At 37.8% G+C, this 17,857-nt stretch overlaps 1 protein-coding gene across 2 annotated transcripts in view; it reads right to left on the bottom strand.

The window, feature by feature from the left end:
• The window catches only part of zgc:153039 (uncharacterized protein LOC767698 homolog), a 110,416-nt gene extending 98,090 nt beyond the window's left edge, over nt 1-12,326 (bottom strand). The window contains exon 1 of one of the 2 annotated variants that reach the window (XM_051923052.1): nt 12,203-12,326. The gene's annotated coding sequence lies outside the window, so the exon portion shown is untranslated. The remainder of the gene's footprint in view (nt 1-12,202) is intronic. The other variant, XM_051923054.1, reaches the window with a different exon arrangement.
• Between the last annotated feature and the right edge of the window lie 5,531 nt (nt 12,327-17,857).

The following is a 17,857-nucleotide window of genomic DNA, read 5'->3' on the forward strand; positions in this document are numbered from 1 at the left end:
ATAGAACACTTAGGCACGAGTAAGCACCAGGTGATGAACAGATTAAAAAAAAAAAAAATGCCCACAGTCAAAATAAGGAGCTCAGTCAGTTGAGTCATAAGGACCAAAAGCACGAATTGTAGTCAAAGTAGTTTGGGAATGCCTGGAAATTTCCAAGGAAGAGACAGAATCTTTTGCTGGGGATAAGTTTGTGCTGACTTGCTTGGCCTGCTTCTGCCATAGCCCTCACCACAAAAAGTGGTCTAAAATGATAAGATGTTCAGAGCATGAGTTCTAGAGCCAAAAAATAAACTCAAGAACACACATTAAAGATTGATTGATAATCAGTTATTATTATTATTAAATATGGTTGTGCTGATAATATCATACAACATGACTTCTAAGACACTGGCTCATATTTCCATTGTAATAGCTCTAATGGGTGGACTGACATACTAACTGGGATAGAGGATAGTCCCTCACCTGGCTGGGTGGCCACTACAGAAGGACTATGCAGGTGGAAGTGTATCCTGGCCGGGATGGGTCCTACTTCCTTTTCCAGTTGGGGAGATAAAATAGCTGATGGACTAAGGGAAGGTGCATGCCAAGATGAGTTCTTCCACCAGTACGATAGATGGCATTGCTTCTCTGGTCTGACAACAGTTAGGACACCCACAGGGCTATTTGGGATTTGTAGTTTGGGTTATTTGGGTGCCAACTTTGGACACTGTAAGGAGAAGACTCCCATATTATATGGCAGTTCCAAATAGCCCAGAAGTGCTTCCCAGGTGCACTCTTCTGGCACCAGAAGTACTCCTAGGTCTAACGTAAAGGGAGCCATCCTGTTTCTCCTGAGGAGGTGGAGTCTGGTGCAGAAATGCTGTGAATTGTGGGCCTGTTGGAAGGTGTTTCTTTCAATAAATTAACTTCTGTGGTTTAGTTTTGTCTGGGGCTTCGGGCTCTGATACACCCTCACACTTTTAACACTTTTGCTTAGAAAAAATATTTTACATAGGAATACATTTTTAAAATGAACAGCTTGTAACAAATAGGATGGTAGATGGATTCAGGAGTTGAAAGCATTGTAATGATCTGATTGTAACCAGTCTCACAGTGTTAGTTTGTATAAGTTCAAATATCAAAGAACAGAGACACTTCACATTCTATGAGCCCTCCCCCTAAAGAAGAAAAGTTGAAATGGAAGAGATTTGGTGACCCGAAAACCCCCCAGGAGGAAAACTTGGTCTGGAATTGGGACTGAACCTGAGTGAGATGAGTCTTTGGCAACCACTCATTCCTATTTGTACAAGAGACATGTTAAGGACCATAAGAACTGGGTAAATGAGGCCTGCAAAGTTATGTTGGACTCTCTCTCTCTTTCTCTATGCCATTTTCCATTCTGAGAAGAAGCAATCTCCTGGTCTCTCTGTTACATCCATGCCAGCAGCAATGCTGGATCAAAGGCCATACCTGACAAGAGACCAATTCAGCATACTATGACAGAGAATCTCCTAGTAGCAAGCTTATTAGATGCAAGATAAACTGCTTATTATGAGGTTATATGATCATTCTACCCTGCTATTTTGGGAATTTTGTCTATAATGCATGGAAGAATGTGCTTTCTTGCCTGCCTATGTTAATGCTCTATCTTGTTGCCTGACATCATAAATATAAAAGGTAGTGTAACATATGAGGGCTATAGCAGGGATTTTGGGCATTTTGTTCAGGTCTACTCAATGAGGGGTATACAAGGGAACAATAGGGTCTCCCTAGGACTCTATTATGGCAAAACACAAAATTTGCAAAATCAGAACACATTTGCAGAGATATTTAAGTCTGTGCAGACTGCAAAAGCCTTTTTCTTGGTGTAGGTGAGGATTACTTTTTACTTTTCAGACCTGATTTTTAAGAATTGAGAATAACTGCATTTTTGAGTTTTGCAAGCCAACATTTCACCACAGGCAGATTTGTTGTTGGATGATCCTAATTAATTCAAATCACACAAAGTGTTCCAAGTTCTTGTTTGTTGAGTGGCTAAGTTCCTTCTACATTTTTTTGGCCTGTTGTGAAAGTAGGCCTTCTGTCTTTAATGTTATTGATTTTTAGGGAGAAAAAGACTATTGCATGCAACTGAGGCATTTAGTGTTTCTGAAGTTACATGTTAATAAAATGCAGTGCTTAGTAAGTGTGTTATAGTACAACAATGTAACATTTTATCACTTTGTCCAGTAAGCAAGTAAGTTATTGAGCAGTTGAAGAAAAATGTAGAAGGGTAGCACTAAATATATTTCATTCTAGATTCTAGAAAAAGGAGTATATAGTGCACCATCTGTAAATATTGAGTTATACCCTTCAAGTTTATAGAGGAGGAAATAATAAATACACTTCACAACAGGTGAGTAAGACAAAATTCCAACCAATTTATCAGACCCAAACTTGTATACAAATTCATATGTAAGCAAGTGTTGAGGTGCAACACTGTGATGGACACCGAATTCCATGACTTGGAATTAAGTTTCAAAAGTTGGATAGAAGCTATATTTTAGGAAAGCAGTACAAGATACAGTGCTGGAGTAGCATTGTAGAAACAGTAATGGAAAAGCACTGTTTAAAGCAGGTCATGGATCTAATTTGCATTACATGAGACATAATGGAAACTGTTAAAGGCATGCTTGAAAAACATGGGAGTCTGCTCTTAAGTGAACCATTATATTTTCCTGATCTCTTAATTTGCACCATAGACACATGTTCAATAGTAATCAGTTCTTTAATGAATAGGAGGAAGAGAAGGATAGTAACTCGCCACATGTGATATGGTATTTAAATATATGTTACAAAGAAGATATTGCAACTTTTGAAATGAAAGAAAAATTTAGAAAACTTGAGGGTTGGGCAAGAATAATGTGTACAAGACACTGGAGGTAAAAATTGCATGGTGAAAGACAGAGTAGAGTGTGCACAAATGGCTACTCTATGCCCAAGGTGAAAAAGTTTGCCCCCATTACACATATACTTTAGGGCTACAGAGCCAGTCCCACTGTGAGAGAGTTTTGTGACAACAACAATGCTACATTTCTTCATAAAGAACAGCATTTCCCTCACTTTCTATACTAGTTATGAACACAATCACAGAACTGAGGGCTACATTAAAATTCGGTGGGGCTGGTACTTGACATCAGTGTGATGAATTGCTCTCCACACCAATTTGTCCATTGCAAAAGGAAATTTTTGCTATACCAGTAAAAATAAAAACAAGACTTCCAAGAGAAAAGCTGCATTAGGACCTTTGGGCACTCAGTGAAAAAATGTTTTGAATTTAATACATGTGACAAAGCTCCTCCAGGCAGTGTACTACAGATGATTTCTTGAGAACACAGAAATAAAATAGAAAGTCTACAAATGATAAATGAGAAAAAGTAAAAAATAACTGACCTGAAAGTGATTTAGAAATTGCTTATTGAATCAGTGGGTGTCATGCTTTAGTTATAAATTGGTATTAAAATATTTCGCATCAGGCAAGCCAATATTTATATGGATGCCACAGAGGCTGTAATAATAATATTAATAAAAAGATCTCTGGCATGAAGCCACTTTTTATGTTTATGAAACTGAGCCTGACAAAACACTGAAACTCAGAACAATATTGTACTAAAATTCCTTTTTGGAAGTGAAGTTCAAAACAAACCAAAGCCAAGAATATATGGTTTTAATAGAAAAGGGGCTGTTAGAGGGAAGGGAGAACAATGCTGCAGATTCATATAATAACATGAAATTTGTATGTTTTTGAGAAATTATGTGCAATTTAAAGAAAAACATTTACATCACCTAATGAACACAGGGAAGTTAATGCTCTTCAGAAAGGGAATACTCTTTACTTCAGGCAGATTTTAATCTTTACACTTTGAAAAGAATACTCTACCCAAGAATGATGTTTCTTAAGTGTTACTAACCCCATGTATGCTGATCAAAGAAATTAAAGGAACGCTTTTTAATCAGAGTATAGCATCAAGCCAATGAAACGTCTGGGCTATTGATCTGGTCAGTTAAGTAGCAGAGGGGGTTGTTAATCAGTTTCAGCTGCTTTGGTGTTAATGAAATTAACAACAGGTGCACTAGAGGGGCAACAATGAGACGACCCCCAAAACAGGAATGGAGGCCACTGTATCTGTATATTCTGATTGATGTAGAGGATAAGGCTAAACTTTTGATTTTGAGGGATGATTAGTTACAAAGAAAACACTCTTTTTTTTACAAAGATAAGTCATAAAGATGCTGGATCAGCTGAATGTAAATTGCTCTCACACATGTCTTATATCTCACTGTTATAAAATTCTTTATAAGTGCAAAGCCTTTTTTCTAATGCAAACAGCCTTTCCCCAACCAGGGTGCCTCTGTTTTTCAGGTCTGTCTTGAAGATAACATCCCCACCCCTCTATAAAAGAACAGTTCTAAAGAAGACACCCTTGCATTTTATTAAGGTAGACATAAAATGTGTCCATTGTGACATAAAAAATATGAGACTGTACTACTTCCAGTAGAGCTCCAGGGAATCTTATAAAACATGGATGGCAATTTCAGACATTTCCATGTGACTGATAATAATGGGCAAGTCTTTTCTCACAGATTTGTGAAGAACAATTATTTCCTTCTCCTGTATAGAGAGAATCTTTTGGTTACCAAAGAATATTCTCAAGACAGCTCAGAGATTGAACCACTTTAAATAGCGAACATGGAGGGGAGTTTCTTCCTAGGGAACTATGGAAACTAGTCAGCAATCATTCACACCATGCTGAATCTAATGACTGTGTACCTTCAACTTCTACTGACAATACCAAATCCTCCATATTCAAAGTGCACACAATTCTATAAAGCCAGTATTTGCTCAATTACAAATGGAAGACATACTGTAAGTCTAGAATGTGTGCTTAAACAGACATGACTTGCAAATGATGAATATTACAGAGAAGACAAACAATTTAAAAACTTCACTTTATTATTGAAAAGTTTTTTCTTTTACCACATGATATTAAATCTCATCACTGCTGACTATGTAGAACAGTAGTTGTTCCACAGTCTTGCAGGGAGACACCTCGCTCACTCACATGCTTTAGATGGACCTGGAAAAACAAGGGAGTGCATTAAGAAGCACAAAAATGTTTTGTACAATGATGTTATATTTACCCTTTATTTTCCTTTCTTTAGTCATTTTTGTTATTTCTAATGTATTTTTAAGTGTTTACATTGAGTATGTAAATTTTGTTAAATAATATTCTATTTATTTTTTTAGTTTCTATATAATTGTGTAGTTGTCTTATGTTCCTTATGTTTTGTGGGTGGAACCCTAAGAGACAGGACCACCCTGATGGCACTGCTGAAGGACTGCCCTCAGCATTTATATTTGAGACAGGGGTACAGATTCTTTAGAGCAGTGTTCCTCAAATTTTCTGGTGTCAATACCCACTTTTTTCCCTGTAAGTGTCTTTGCGTCCCCTTGCTGAATCTATTGTGAATGTCAGAGATTGGACTTGCCTTTCAAGCCAGGGGTTTTCATGGTTTCTCTTCCTTCTGGAGCATTTATATGTATTTGGTTTATTTTGGCACATTAAATATAAACTTGAACTTTTGAAACCAGATGCTCTTTTTGGACCTGAGTATGCTGAAGCCTGTCTGTGCAGTTTTGGGTCAAGAGGATGCCTTTGGTGTGGCCTTTTCTGAGCTCATTATAACAGATAAAAAGAGTGAACTGTATATATTCTGTAAAGGAGATAGAGTACTCATTTTTATCCCAACCAACACTTCCAAGTGTTTAGCAAAAGGTTCCTACCATTGTTGAAGAATCCTGTAAATTATGAAGTCATGATACCTTTGTGGCAGTAGGCCACTGGCCCTTGAAAATATAATAGTATAGTTACCCTCTGTGCTCTAACTGCTACTGGAAAACAAATCTTGCTGAACGTAAAATAAATACAAAACCTGGTATTAGGATGCATTCTTATAGAATTCCTGAACCTTGAAAAACAGACATTTAAAAGGTTAAACGAATGCTGATTTGATTCCGGGTCTATCTCTCCATAACTCTGCCTTGGACAAGTTGAAACTGGGAGAGAAGACAGGAAAAATCTGTATCTTGTTCTTGGATTTCTTGGTAGTGAATACAAGATAGCAAGTCAATTTTAGTAGTAGACCATTAGCATTTTCAAAGATTTAAAGATGCATCTGTGTACACAATTAATTGCTTATAAGTAAAATATGGTTCAATCTGAAAGCATTGATGGGCAGGTGTAAGTAGGGGACATCTTCAAGGCTCTTATATAGAGTATAATTAATCTGATGACCATGGGCTGGCACTGTTGCCAACTCCTTCTTCCCTTTTGCCCTCAGAACAGAAGACAAATGTCCTGAAGAAAAATAATGTCTCTTCCACTTACATTACAAAACATCCACCTCTTCTGCCATGGGCATAATTTAACAGAATCAGCCACTTTGGACGAGCCTATGTCTGGGAAAGGTGTTTTCTCACAGCAGGGACTACTATCCTTTCAACGTACAGACCTATGAGGCCTTGTGACTCTTTGTTCCTTTCTTTTGTTTTTGTTTACATTTAATAGGCATGCCAATTAAATGGGGTTCACCACGCTTGTTCATCAAACCATTATCTTGTTCAGTCTGGTACTCTTGCAGCAAATAGAAATACATCCCACCAGAATTTACTTTTGCTTGGCTTTTCTCTGAAACTGTCCGAATTTGAAATTAAATAAATGATTTTTTGCCATATCACCCAGTTCTACATACAAATAACTGTAAATCCAGCTTCATCATAGACTGCAACAGTTGATACCAAAATATGATGATATGCTACTTTTAAGTGCAAGTGATTGTGCAAAAAGTGCAATAAATTTAACAGTACATTTGCCCTTCCAGTTACATGGTTTTGTGATTTTCTTCTTTGGTGTTTCTCCTTATTTTATGTGTTTTTTTCATATTCCAATGTCATTTATATTATTTCCATATAAAAAATAACTCGCCAGTAAAGTAAACTAACACCAAAGGGGATTTACTAGATGTGCTTGTTTGTTGCTTTGCGCATTTGTTCCAATCCACCCAAAATGCAAATGTTGTTTATGCAGAGTTGGCCAGCTGATTGCTGTGGTTTAACTTAACTCTTCTTATAGGAATTTGTGATAAGCATCAGTGAATTAAATCACTGAAATAATCTTCATTAGTAAAAGATGAGAAATAAAATGCCCCGCCATCTAGCCTATTCATAGTTGACAATGTCCTCATTTAACTCAAGCTGAAAAAAATCAAATCAATGACAGTATTATGTTGTACTATGAAAAGTACAACAGGCTTCAATAAATGGAGTCTTCTGTAAAATGTACAGAATAAATACAAAGTAGTGAACAAGACATGCTCAAGAATATGTTGATTAGATTAAAATCATTTAAGTTTCCACACTGGGCTTCCTTGGGTTCAATACATGATGACAGGTTCCATTTAATAGTAAGCCTGAACATTTTCTAATTCTATGCACTACCTTTCATTAAGTGGAGTGTCCATTTTTATCATACTGATTGACATTGTTTTTTTCTTTTTTATTTATTTATGGAATTACACTTTGCTGTTTGCTTTTTTCACTTTCAGAAATGTATTTTTAACAAATTGGATTTTTTCATTAGTTGAACTGATATTTATTTGTTTTCTTTTCTTTTTCACTCATATGAGTCGCAAAGCTCATACATTTTAATACAAGAACAGTTTATTTGTATCAGCTATCACCAGTCAAGAAAGGGGAACTAAATAATTTGTCTACACCACGTACTTAAATAAGTAAAGAAATCTGAAACCTTTTCCATTCATTCCAACCTACAAGTAGCAAGAACTTAAAGTTCCCCTGTCTCTGATGACAGCTCTTTCTTCCACTGACTTTGCAAATCTCCAGTTACACCCTTGCCTTTTATCAGGTTCCCCAGTCTTTGGAAAAGTGCATTATTTCCACTAATCTCCTCAGCCTCATGTAAAGCCTGTACCTTTTCCTACTGTAACACTCTAAATGAGCTACAGTGTTTGTTTTCAAAAACTCAGCCACTACTCTCCTATCCAGGTGTGGATAGTCAGATAATTAACAGTAATTACAAGGTAATGTGCTAATCAGCAAAGAAAATATGTGAATCATAGCAGAACTAATTAAACAAAACAATATGGCAATTTGCAGAATGAAAAACAAGTATCCAAAATTTTGGAGAGTTATAAAAAGATCTGTAACCTGTAACATTTACCCTAAGCTGAAACTTACTCATTCATCTGCTGTGTTGCTTTCCCTGCTGTTGTTCTAATTTTAAGTTTATTTAGCATTTTTTAATTTTGAGTTGTGAGTGAAGTTGTTTCTGTGTTATCTATTATATTATACCTACAGTGTATACTTTCCATTATACAAATTGACTATTTGTGTTGCTTTCAATTGTATGTTTGGCAAGTTTACATAACAGGAGCTCTCCTTAAACCACATATCCTGCTATACTTGTGTTTAATAATGAACTACTGATCATATGCAGCTTTTTATATGCAGGTGTTTACTTAGATAGATAGATAGATAGATAGATAGATAGATAGATAGATAGATAGATAGATAGATAGATAGATAGATAGATAGATAGATAGAATGGACAGAATGAACAAACTTCATTTGTCCAAATGCAGAAATTTGTCTTTTAACAGACTTAAGTTAAATTATCATAAATGTTAATTGAGTCCATAATAATTGATCATATGTATTATGCACTACATGGATATTTTGAATTCATGATAGTTTTATAAGGGTTGTTAAATTTTTTCAGGTATCTAAATTATGTTTTACCAAGCGGTTTGCTGCCCATCCTCGCTGCCACACATTTGCTCATCTAATTTTGATTAAAGAGCACACACTAACACCCATACACACACTAATCTTATCCTTCCTTCCTTCCTTCCTTCCTTCCTTCCTTCCTTCCTTCCTTCCTTCCTTCCTTCCTTCCTTCCTTCCTTCCTTCCTTCCTTCCTTCCTTCCATTCTTCCTAAATGAGATTATCCTCCTCCTGCTCTTCTGACTCCAGCTCTCTGAGCAGAGCCTCCTTTCATGAGACAACCATTCATGTGTCTCTGCTGGGTTGCTCAGTAAGGCTACAATTCCAAGGTCACCAGGCAGCTGTACACATGGGTGATCCAGCCAAGGTATGCCACCACTTAGCACATGGGGGGAGTATATAGTCCTGATAGACAGTCTTCCTCCGTCCTTCAATTTCATGGGGCAATTTGGGAAAAGGATAACAAACATTGGTGCCCCACATCCACTACATGGGTCCATCGACAAGGTAAGGTTGAGAAGAGAGTCCATCCCTGCTTTCTTTTAATATATATATACATTGTATTTATAATATATATATATATATATATATATATATATATATATATATATATATATATATATATATATATATATTTATACACACACATAAACTCTAAAGTGCAGTTTTATTGCCTTAAAGTGCAGTTACAAAGAAATATGGAAACTGTATTTTTGTCATGTTTCAGCCAGTGTTCCTCCCCTGGGCTGGTGTTGTGATTCATGTTTTATGTCTCTTTTGTTCATTTTGATTCTTTGATCTATGTTGTCTATGCACATTATTCTTTGTTTTAGTTCATGTATATGAGTTGCCTGTGTTATATCATATGTTTTGTGTGGGGTCCCCAAAAAAGGGCCCACCTGCTGATCACTGCCTAGAACTGCCCTCTGCTTTATAAATCTGGAGGGTCTTCTACAGTTCCTGGTTGTTCATTTTGAACATGTCTGGGAGTAGTGAGTTTAATTATGCATTTTTTGTGCTTTTGTGAATTACTGGATTTAATATGTGTTTATCAACTTTTGACCTTGCTGTGGATTCCATGGGACCTTGTTCAGCTGGATTGTGTTTTGTTTTAGGAAACTCCGTTTTGTGCTCTATGAAGTTTACTTTTGTTTCAGAGCAGTTTTTTGGAAATAAACCTTTTTATTTTATAAAGTTACGTGTTTTCCATTGTTATTAGCCAGGTTTAATGGTTTTCACCTCTAGTGGGCATTTTTTGAAGTGTATTTTTGGGATTTGCATGCTTTGGGGCTCCTACAGTCATAACAATTTTCAGATGTCTCAGAAGTTATTTCAGGATATCAAAATACTATTTTTAGATATCTGAAATTCAGCTAAACATATCTTAAATGCATATCAAGATGTTTGAGAAATCTTAGAATATGCAAAAAGCCCTACTGAAAGAATTGTACATTTCTGTGGGTTTTTTGAAAGCATGCTCCCCTTTTTATGTTTCACTGTTGTGGGAAACCTCAGCACACTTCAAATCAATTTAGAGCCAACAATAAACCAATCTAAAAAACATATCTTTGGGATGTGGAAGGACAACCAACATAAATGGAACAATTCTATGTTGTCATGATTAAAATATGTAAATTCCAAACAAGCAGTGCTCAATCCAGGATTTAAATCTATGGCTAAGATGTTGTAATAAACAATTTAAAATATTAAAATGCATACCCTGAGATGGGCTGTTGATCCCTTCAGGGTTAATTCTCTCCTTGAGTGTGATGCTCTTTAGATAAGCTCTGGCTGACCTTAACTGCATGGTTACATACTGTAAATTGTCTTTTCTCATATGTTTAACTCATGTTTTATACAAGCATGGTATACACCAAGGTTCAGTCCAGAGAGATTCAAGAACACATGCCAAACTGGAAAATGTAATGCTCTAAACCTCTTCTGAGCAGAGGCTTTCTTGGAAAGAATAGGTTTAATGAGAACACATTTAGCAGTCTGTTTGATTGGCAAAGAATATTCTTACGTTAATAGTTTTCAAAACAGGTACATTGTAGAAAATACATCAGGTTCAAGTATCTGTTGCTGGCTAAGTTTCTAACATTTCTTGTCTGTTGTAAACTATCAACTTGAATGACAGCGTGTCTGCTAACCTGTATTTGAAGGAAATCAGTGTTAATAAAAACTTTAAGGGTATATATACAGTAGGTTCACTTGTTCTGTATACACACTTTTAAGAGTTAGTTTAACATTACAGGAGTTAATTTAGCACTGACCATACTGCATGGATGGTGGAAAAAGATAATTAAAGTAGTGAAAAAATGTAAACTCAATTAGCACAATGGCATAGTTAAAAGATGTGTAGGATTCAAACACCAGTCTGAAGTTTACACATTTCCCCTGTGACCACATGGGATTTTCAATGCTAGTCCATTTTTTCCTTCCACATTCCAGAAAACATGTTAGGTGATTGGCATGTGCCCTCCAACAGACTGTCATGTCACCCTATATGTTGTCAGGAAAAGCTATGACACCCAGTATCCTAGTAAGTGGATTAAACAGATTCAAGAAAAAAAATGGATGTTGGATTGAGAAATCTAATTGAGCAGAGATATAAGAATCACTCTAGATTATAAAATACACAGCAAAATCAATAATAAAAGGGGTACCTGTGGATGAAGGTGTCTAAACAAATCAGCACTGAGAGAACTTTGTAAAAATCGATTATTACTAAGTACTGTTTAAAACCCTGAATAAGAAAAAATATGAAAATCTGCAAAAATTTTTAGCATATTTTTTGAAATTCCTGAAATCATCACTTCAACTTGCCGCCATTGTTACATATTATAAATCCATTTCCATAATAATAGTAAGTGCGTCATATTTGCAGAACTCCATGCCCTGAACAAATCTGCACTAACACGCTTGAAATAGTGTAAAGATTTATTGCAACTTATATTTAGATTAACCCAGATAGCAAACAAATACAGCACACCATTCTAACATATCCAGCAATAATTCCACAGAAAAAGAGCAAAATATTAAGAAAGCCAAAACAGATGGATTTCCCGAGGATACATATTTTCACTTACACAAGCTTGTAATTATAAAGGGATTGCTTTTAAATAACGTTTGAAAGTTCATGTCCCGGGCAATCAAACAGTGCAGCAGTATAACACTCAGCTCAGAGAGTCTAAAGAAGACCCGCACAATACTGATAGAAATTATAGAGCAGATCCTGGAGAACATGTGTGCATGTTCATAATGAGTTGGACATTTTAAATAATAGCAGCATCATTTTTTGAAATGATCACGACCACTAAGAGTCCTCCCACTTTATCGCCGTGCATCAGTCCACTCTGACACTCTCCCCGGCAGCTCACCTGTTAATCGAATGATCAAGCCCATCAAAATGAGCGCACTGCTGGTAACACACGTCTGAAACAGCTCGACCAACCTATTGTTTAGGTGTTCGATTCCGCCTTGGGCTCGCCTAAATATTTCTCCATGTGCTCCTTCTTGTAATCGACTGGACAGACTTCCCTTTTCCACGTCCTTGTCGGTTGATCCGCACAGTCAACGTGTGACTTCGGATTATGTTTCCTGTTAACTAGTTCAACACATTTAAAAACGAAAAGGAGATGTCCGATCGTTTCCATATGCATTGAAAGACAAAACCTACTAAACATATTAAGTGAGTGGGTGGAACATTTCACCCGAGTGGAGATCAAACGTATAATTGTGAAGAAAGTTAAAAGCAGCAAAGGACGGTACGCACATAAAGCACTGGGACACTTTAGGCCTCATCGCTCTTTAAGGATGTTTCGATTTGTACTGGTATAGGGAGTTAAAGCTACTAGATAACTAAGTTCTTAGGGTCGAATTTAGCCTAATTACCTGCTTTGTATTTTTTAGGCGACAGGCTTCAATCTATAAACTTTTCACAAGAAAATTTTACAAGGATAACTCTGATCAAACATGATCACATTTAAACCTTATTCTTGTCAGGCCACAAGGTTTGCCTCAGCAAAGATAAGGCGGAGCTAACAAAACAAATGTTTGTAAGCTCTCCTAGTCCACTACTCGTTTATGCTGAGCAGGATTCTAGTTCACTGCAAATTACAACATGTCAGTCCTCCAAGGAGCTGGTTCTCAATGATCAGTGCTGGTGGCCCCCTGCAACTGCAGGTTTTCATTCCAGCTAGTTTCTCAATCAGTATGTTACTGTTACCTTTAGTTGTTCTTCTTCTTTCAGCTGCTCCTGTTAGGGGTTGCCACAGCGGATCATCTTCTTCCATATCTTTCAGTCCTCTGCATCTTGTTCTGTTACACCTATCACCTGCATGTCCTCTCTCACCACATCCATAAACCTTTGCTTAGGCCTTCCTCTTTCCCTCTTCCCTGGCAGCTCTGTCTTACTGTTTAATTACCTTTTTGTATAATTTTGCACTTAGACAAGCTCAGAAGTGTCTGATTTACTCTGAAAGAAATTAAGACATATTTGTATATTTTTTTTGTATTTTCAAATATTTTTTAATTCAATTTTTCTATGGGGTTTACTTTCTTATTCATATATGAATACTTATAATTAATAATAATAATAATAGTAATAATCTGCGGTGGGTTGGCACCCTGCCCAGGATTGGTTCCTGCCTTGTGCCCTGTGTTGACTGGGATTGGCTCCAGCAGACCCCTGTGACCCTGTGTTTGGATTCAGCGGGTTGGAAAATGGATGGATGGATAGTAATAATAATACATTTTAATTAACGATGAGCAGAGCAGACACCAGCGCATATTAGTGTACTACTTCTTGGTTACCCATTTGTTTGCTTATTAGTAAATAGTTGTCTAAATAACCAAAGCATTACAGTGCAATGAAAAAAAAATTAAAATGTGAAAGAAATAATTCCTACCCATCTATCACACATACATTTTTTTTTTCATTCAGCAAAAATAGCATAATAACCAGTTTGTACTTTCTGTACGAATGTAAAAAACATAGTTGCTTAATTAAGGTAGAAGTTCAATGAAGAGAAGATGTGGGTTGGGTCAAAAACCTGCAGCCATAGGACACCCAGAGGACCGAATATTTAGAAAGACTGCTTTAAAGTATGCCCTATCAGAATCAGAATTACTTTTTAGGCCAGGTATACTAACTCATAGTAATTTTCTTCTTCATAATATTGAAGGAACATGCAAAACAACACAAAATTCAAAAAAGAAAAAAATAATGTTGCATAAAAGGGCAACACAAAATACAAAAATATCAAAATAGAATTAAATAGGATAAATTATCCATCCATCCATCCATTTTCCAACCCGCTGAATCCGAACACAGGGTCACGGGGGTCTGCCGGAGCCAATCCCAGCCAACACAGGGCACAAGGCAGGAACCAATCCTGGGCAGGGTGCCAACCCACCGCAGAGGATAAATTATGAAGGGAAAAAAGCTCTGGGTGTGCAGGTATACAAAAACACTGATTAGAAACTCAGACCTGTTTAATCAGAATAAACTGCACATAGAAAAAAGCTGTTTAGGTAATGTGTTGTTTTAGCTTTCACCACACAAAGACTTTTGCTGGAGGGAAGTCTTTGGAATAGCTGGTGCCCTGGGTGAGTTGGATTAACAATGATCTTTGTGGCCCTCTTCCTTACCCTGGACTCATATTGGGTTTGAATGTGTTGTAAGTTGTAGCCTACAATCTTTTCACAGGTTCTAATGATGCATTGCTGGTCGACCTTAGGGTGAGCAGAGGCAGCACCAAACCAGACCAGGTCTTGATGATGGCTCTGTAGAACTGGATCAGTATTGCTTGGGAGCAGAAAGACCATTCCTTGATGGGCTTTCTTGATAATATATGTTATGTTTTCATCTAACTTAAAGTTTTGTGACAGCACAGTGCCTAAAAACTTAAATGATTCTGTCATCCCCAAAAGCTGAACCATTTAGAGTAAGAGATTGGTGGGTAGCTGACTGCTTCCAGAAATCTATGATCATCTCCTGAGGTTTTTGAATGATAATGTCCAAATTATTATGGCTGCACCACACTGTCAGATGTTTCACCTCTCATCTGAATATATGCAGAAATTGTTTGAAATGAGTTCTGTTAGTGTTACGTAATCTGCAAATTTAAGAAGTCTGATATAAATCACCAGAGATGCAGTCATTTGTACATATGTAGTGGGAAGAGTAGTGGGAAAAAGGACACAGCCATAAGTTGCACCAGTACTAAAGGTGAAACGGTTAGACATATATTTGCCCAACTGCATGTACTGTTTCCTTCCTGTGAGAAAGTCTATAATCAAATGGCAAATCTGACTGCACATTTAAAAATAATGGTTTCACGATGACATTTTACTGTATGGTTTCTCATAGTTCCAAGAACCTTTTATTTCAGGTGAGGTTTTTCTTCATATGAATTTGGTTCTTTAGGCTTGGAAATGGTTCTTAATATGTGGACAGAAAAGGAAATCTTTAGTGTATATAGTAGGCTACTACCTAGGATACAACAGATCAAGAAAACAAGAATTTGGCCTGTATTACTGTATGCAGCAAGAGTCCTTTTAAAATCAGGTACCCATTGAGATTTCACAAACCTGTTATCATCTGCGAGTATCCATGGCTTTTTAAGTTACGGATGTAAATGAATAATCTTCCTAGGACCTTCACTTGGAGTATTCTTTAGAGAACCAAAAACAGTAGCCTTGTGAAATCACCATCCATCCATCCATTGTCTCCCGCTTATCCGAGATGCCCAGACTTCCTTCTCCCCGGCCACTTCTTCTAGCTCACTCCCAAGAAATTATTCATATTTTTTAAGAGTGTGGGCAGGTTGACCTGGGTGAGTCTATATGGTGCCCTGAGAAGACAGCACACATACCACTGCTGGTTACATAAATACTTTGACCAACTTTAAACCCTAAATTCTGTAGACACCCTCACCAGAGATTTTATAAGTATTTTGCATTTTCGCAATGGCTATTTATTATTAAATTCTCCAGTGTGGTTTAGTAAAGCTTGCCCTTCTGGTATTCCCTGAGATGAGACTACAAAATGACTGGGGTTTGTTGGATTATCTCCTCCAATATCTGCAGTCCTCTTCATCCTTTTGGGTGAGACCCAGAGGAGAGATGCTGAGTGTATTTGAGAAGGATGCTATAAGGATAGAGCTACCAGGGAAGAGGAAAAGAGGCAGGCCTAAGAGAAGGTTTATGGATGTGGTGAAAGAGGACATGCAGGTGATGGGTGTAACAGAACAAGATGCAGAGGACAGAAAGATATGGAAGAAGATGATCCGCTGTGGCAACCCCTAAAGGGAGCAGCCAAAAGAAGAAGAAGAAGATCAGATGATGTTTCCAATCATGTCTTCTTTGGCCTTCATCTTGACCTCACCCCAAATTCTTCTTCATTCTGTCATCCTCAGCCTTTTGTTTCACAGGCCCAAACCAAAACATCATGAAGTAAGTCACTTGTGATGAAGCAGTATTGTCAAAGAGGGGGAAATTTATATATAAAAAGAAAAAAGTTGATATGCCTCACTCCAACACCACACCAAAAAATACCCAAATGTCAGAAAAGCAGCCAGGAACCCTCCCCCAATCCTGTCCACTTCTTGTTCCCTAGGTGTTCTGCTGTTTTATTTCTTCAAAAGACTTTGGTCACTCAACACCAAATTAATTTCGTAACATCTAAATTATCATTATTATGTATAGCAGTATACACCATCATCCATCCATCCATCCATTTTCCAACCCGCTGAATCCGAACACAGGGTCACGAGGGTCTGCTGGAGCCAATCCCAGCCAACACAGGGCACAAGGCAGGGAACCAATCCCAGGCAGGGTGCCAACCCACCGCAGGACACACACAAACACACCCACACACCAAGCACACACTAGGGCCAATTTAGAATCACCAATCCACCTAACCAGCATGTCTTTGGACTGTGGGAGGAAACCGGAGCGCCGGGAGGAAACCCACGCAGTCACGGGGTATACACCATCATCCATCCATCCATCCATTGTCCAACCCGCTGAATCCGAACACAGGGTCACGGGGGTCTGCTGGAGCCAATCCCAGCCAACACAGGGCACAAGGCAGGGAACCAATCCCAGGCAGGGTGCCAACCCACCGCAGGACACACACAAACACACCCACACACCAAGCACACACTAGGGCCAATTTAGAATCACCAATCCACCTAACCAGCATGTCTTTGGACTGTGGGAGGAAACCGGAGCGCCCGGAGGAAACCCACGCAGACACGGGGAGAACATGCAAACTCCACGCAGGGAGGACCCGGGAAGTGAACCCGGGTCCCCAGGTCACCCAACTGCGAGGCAGCAGCGCTACCCACTGCGCCACCGTGCCGCCATACACCATCATGAGTACACTAAATTATAAAAATATCCAATGACAATATAGAACTACCAGCCGGGTATCATCATCCATCTATTCATTTTCCCAGACTGCTTTGCCTGCTGAGGGTTGAGGGCAAAGCTTCTATAGAGCTCTCAGATTCCGTCTTCTGTATGGATTTACGTGACTCACTCGAGAGCACGAGGAAGCTGACCCTACAGTTCCAGCATCCCGTGCAAGCGCAACATAGCTTCAGAGTAGCACCAAATCTCACTTTATCAGGAATGTAAAAAAATAAAACAATAACCAGATCGATGGAATGAAGGCGCTAACACATATCACTAGCAAATGAGTTGTAATTTTTAGACAATATAGCATGATTTATTATGCTATTATTAAAGGAGCGAGTTTCGGGAAAACAACAGATTAGATTTGGACAGGAAAGCTACTTCCTTTTCTGGGAACTGCGTGCAAGCATTTCCATTGGTAGGCCTACCTGTTAAGGAAGTTTCCTTTCTTGTGTTTTACACAATCGCTTAGATTAAACTGGTCTGATAAAATGATCATGTTATGTTTTGGAGACTTATCTGGCGTTTCTTGTTTTTAACATTACAGTCCGTGTAGGCTATGTTGAATTTCGATTGTTACAGTATATTGGTTATCCAGGGTTTGAGGGCGA

This window comes from Erpetoichthys calabaricus, chromosome 2 (assembly GCF_900747795.2).
Source record: "Erpetoichthys calabaricus chromosome 2, fErpCal1.3, whole genome shotgun sequence".
Taxonomy (NCBI): domain Eukaryota; kingdom Metazoa; phylum Chordata; class Cladistia; order Polypteriformes; family Polypteridae; genus Erpetoichthys; species Erpetoichthys calabaricus.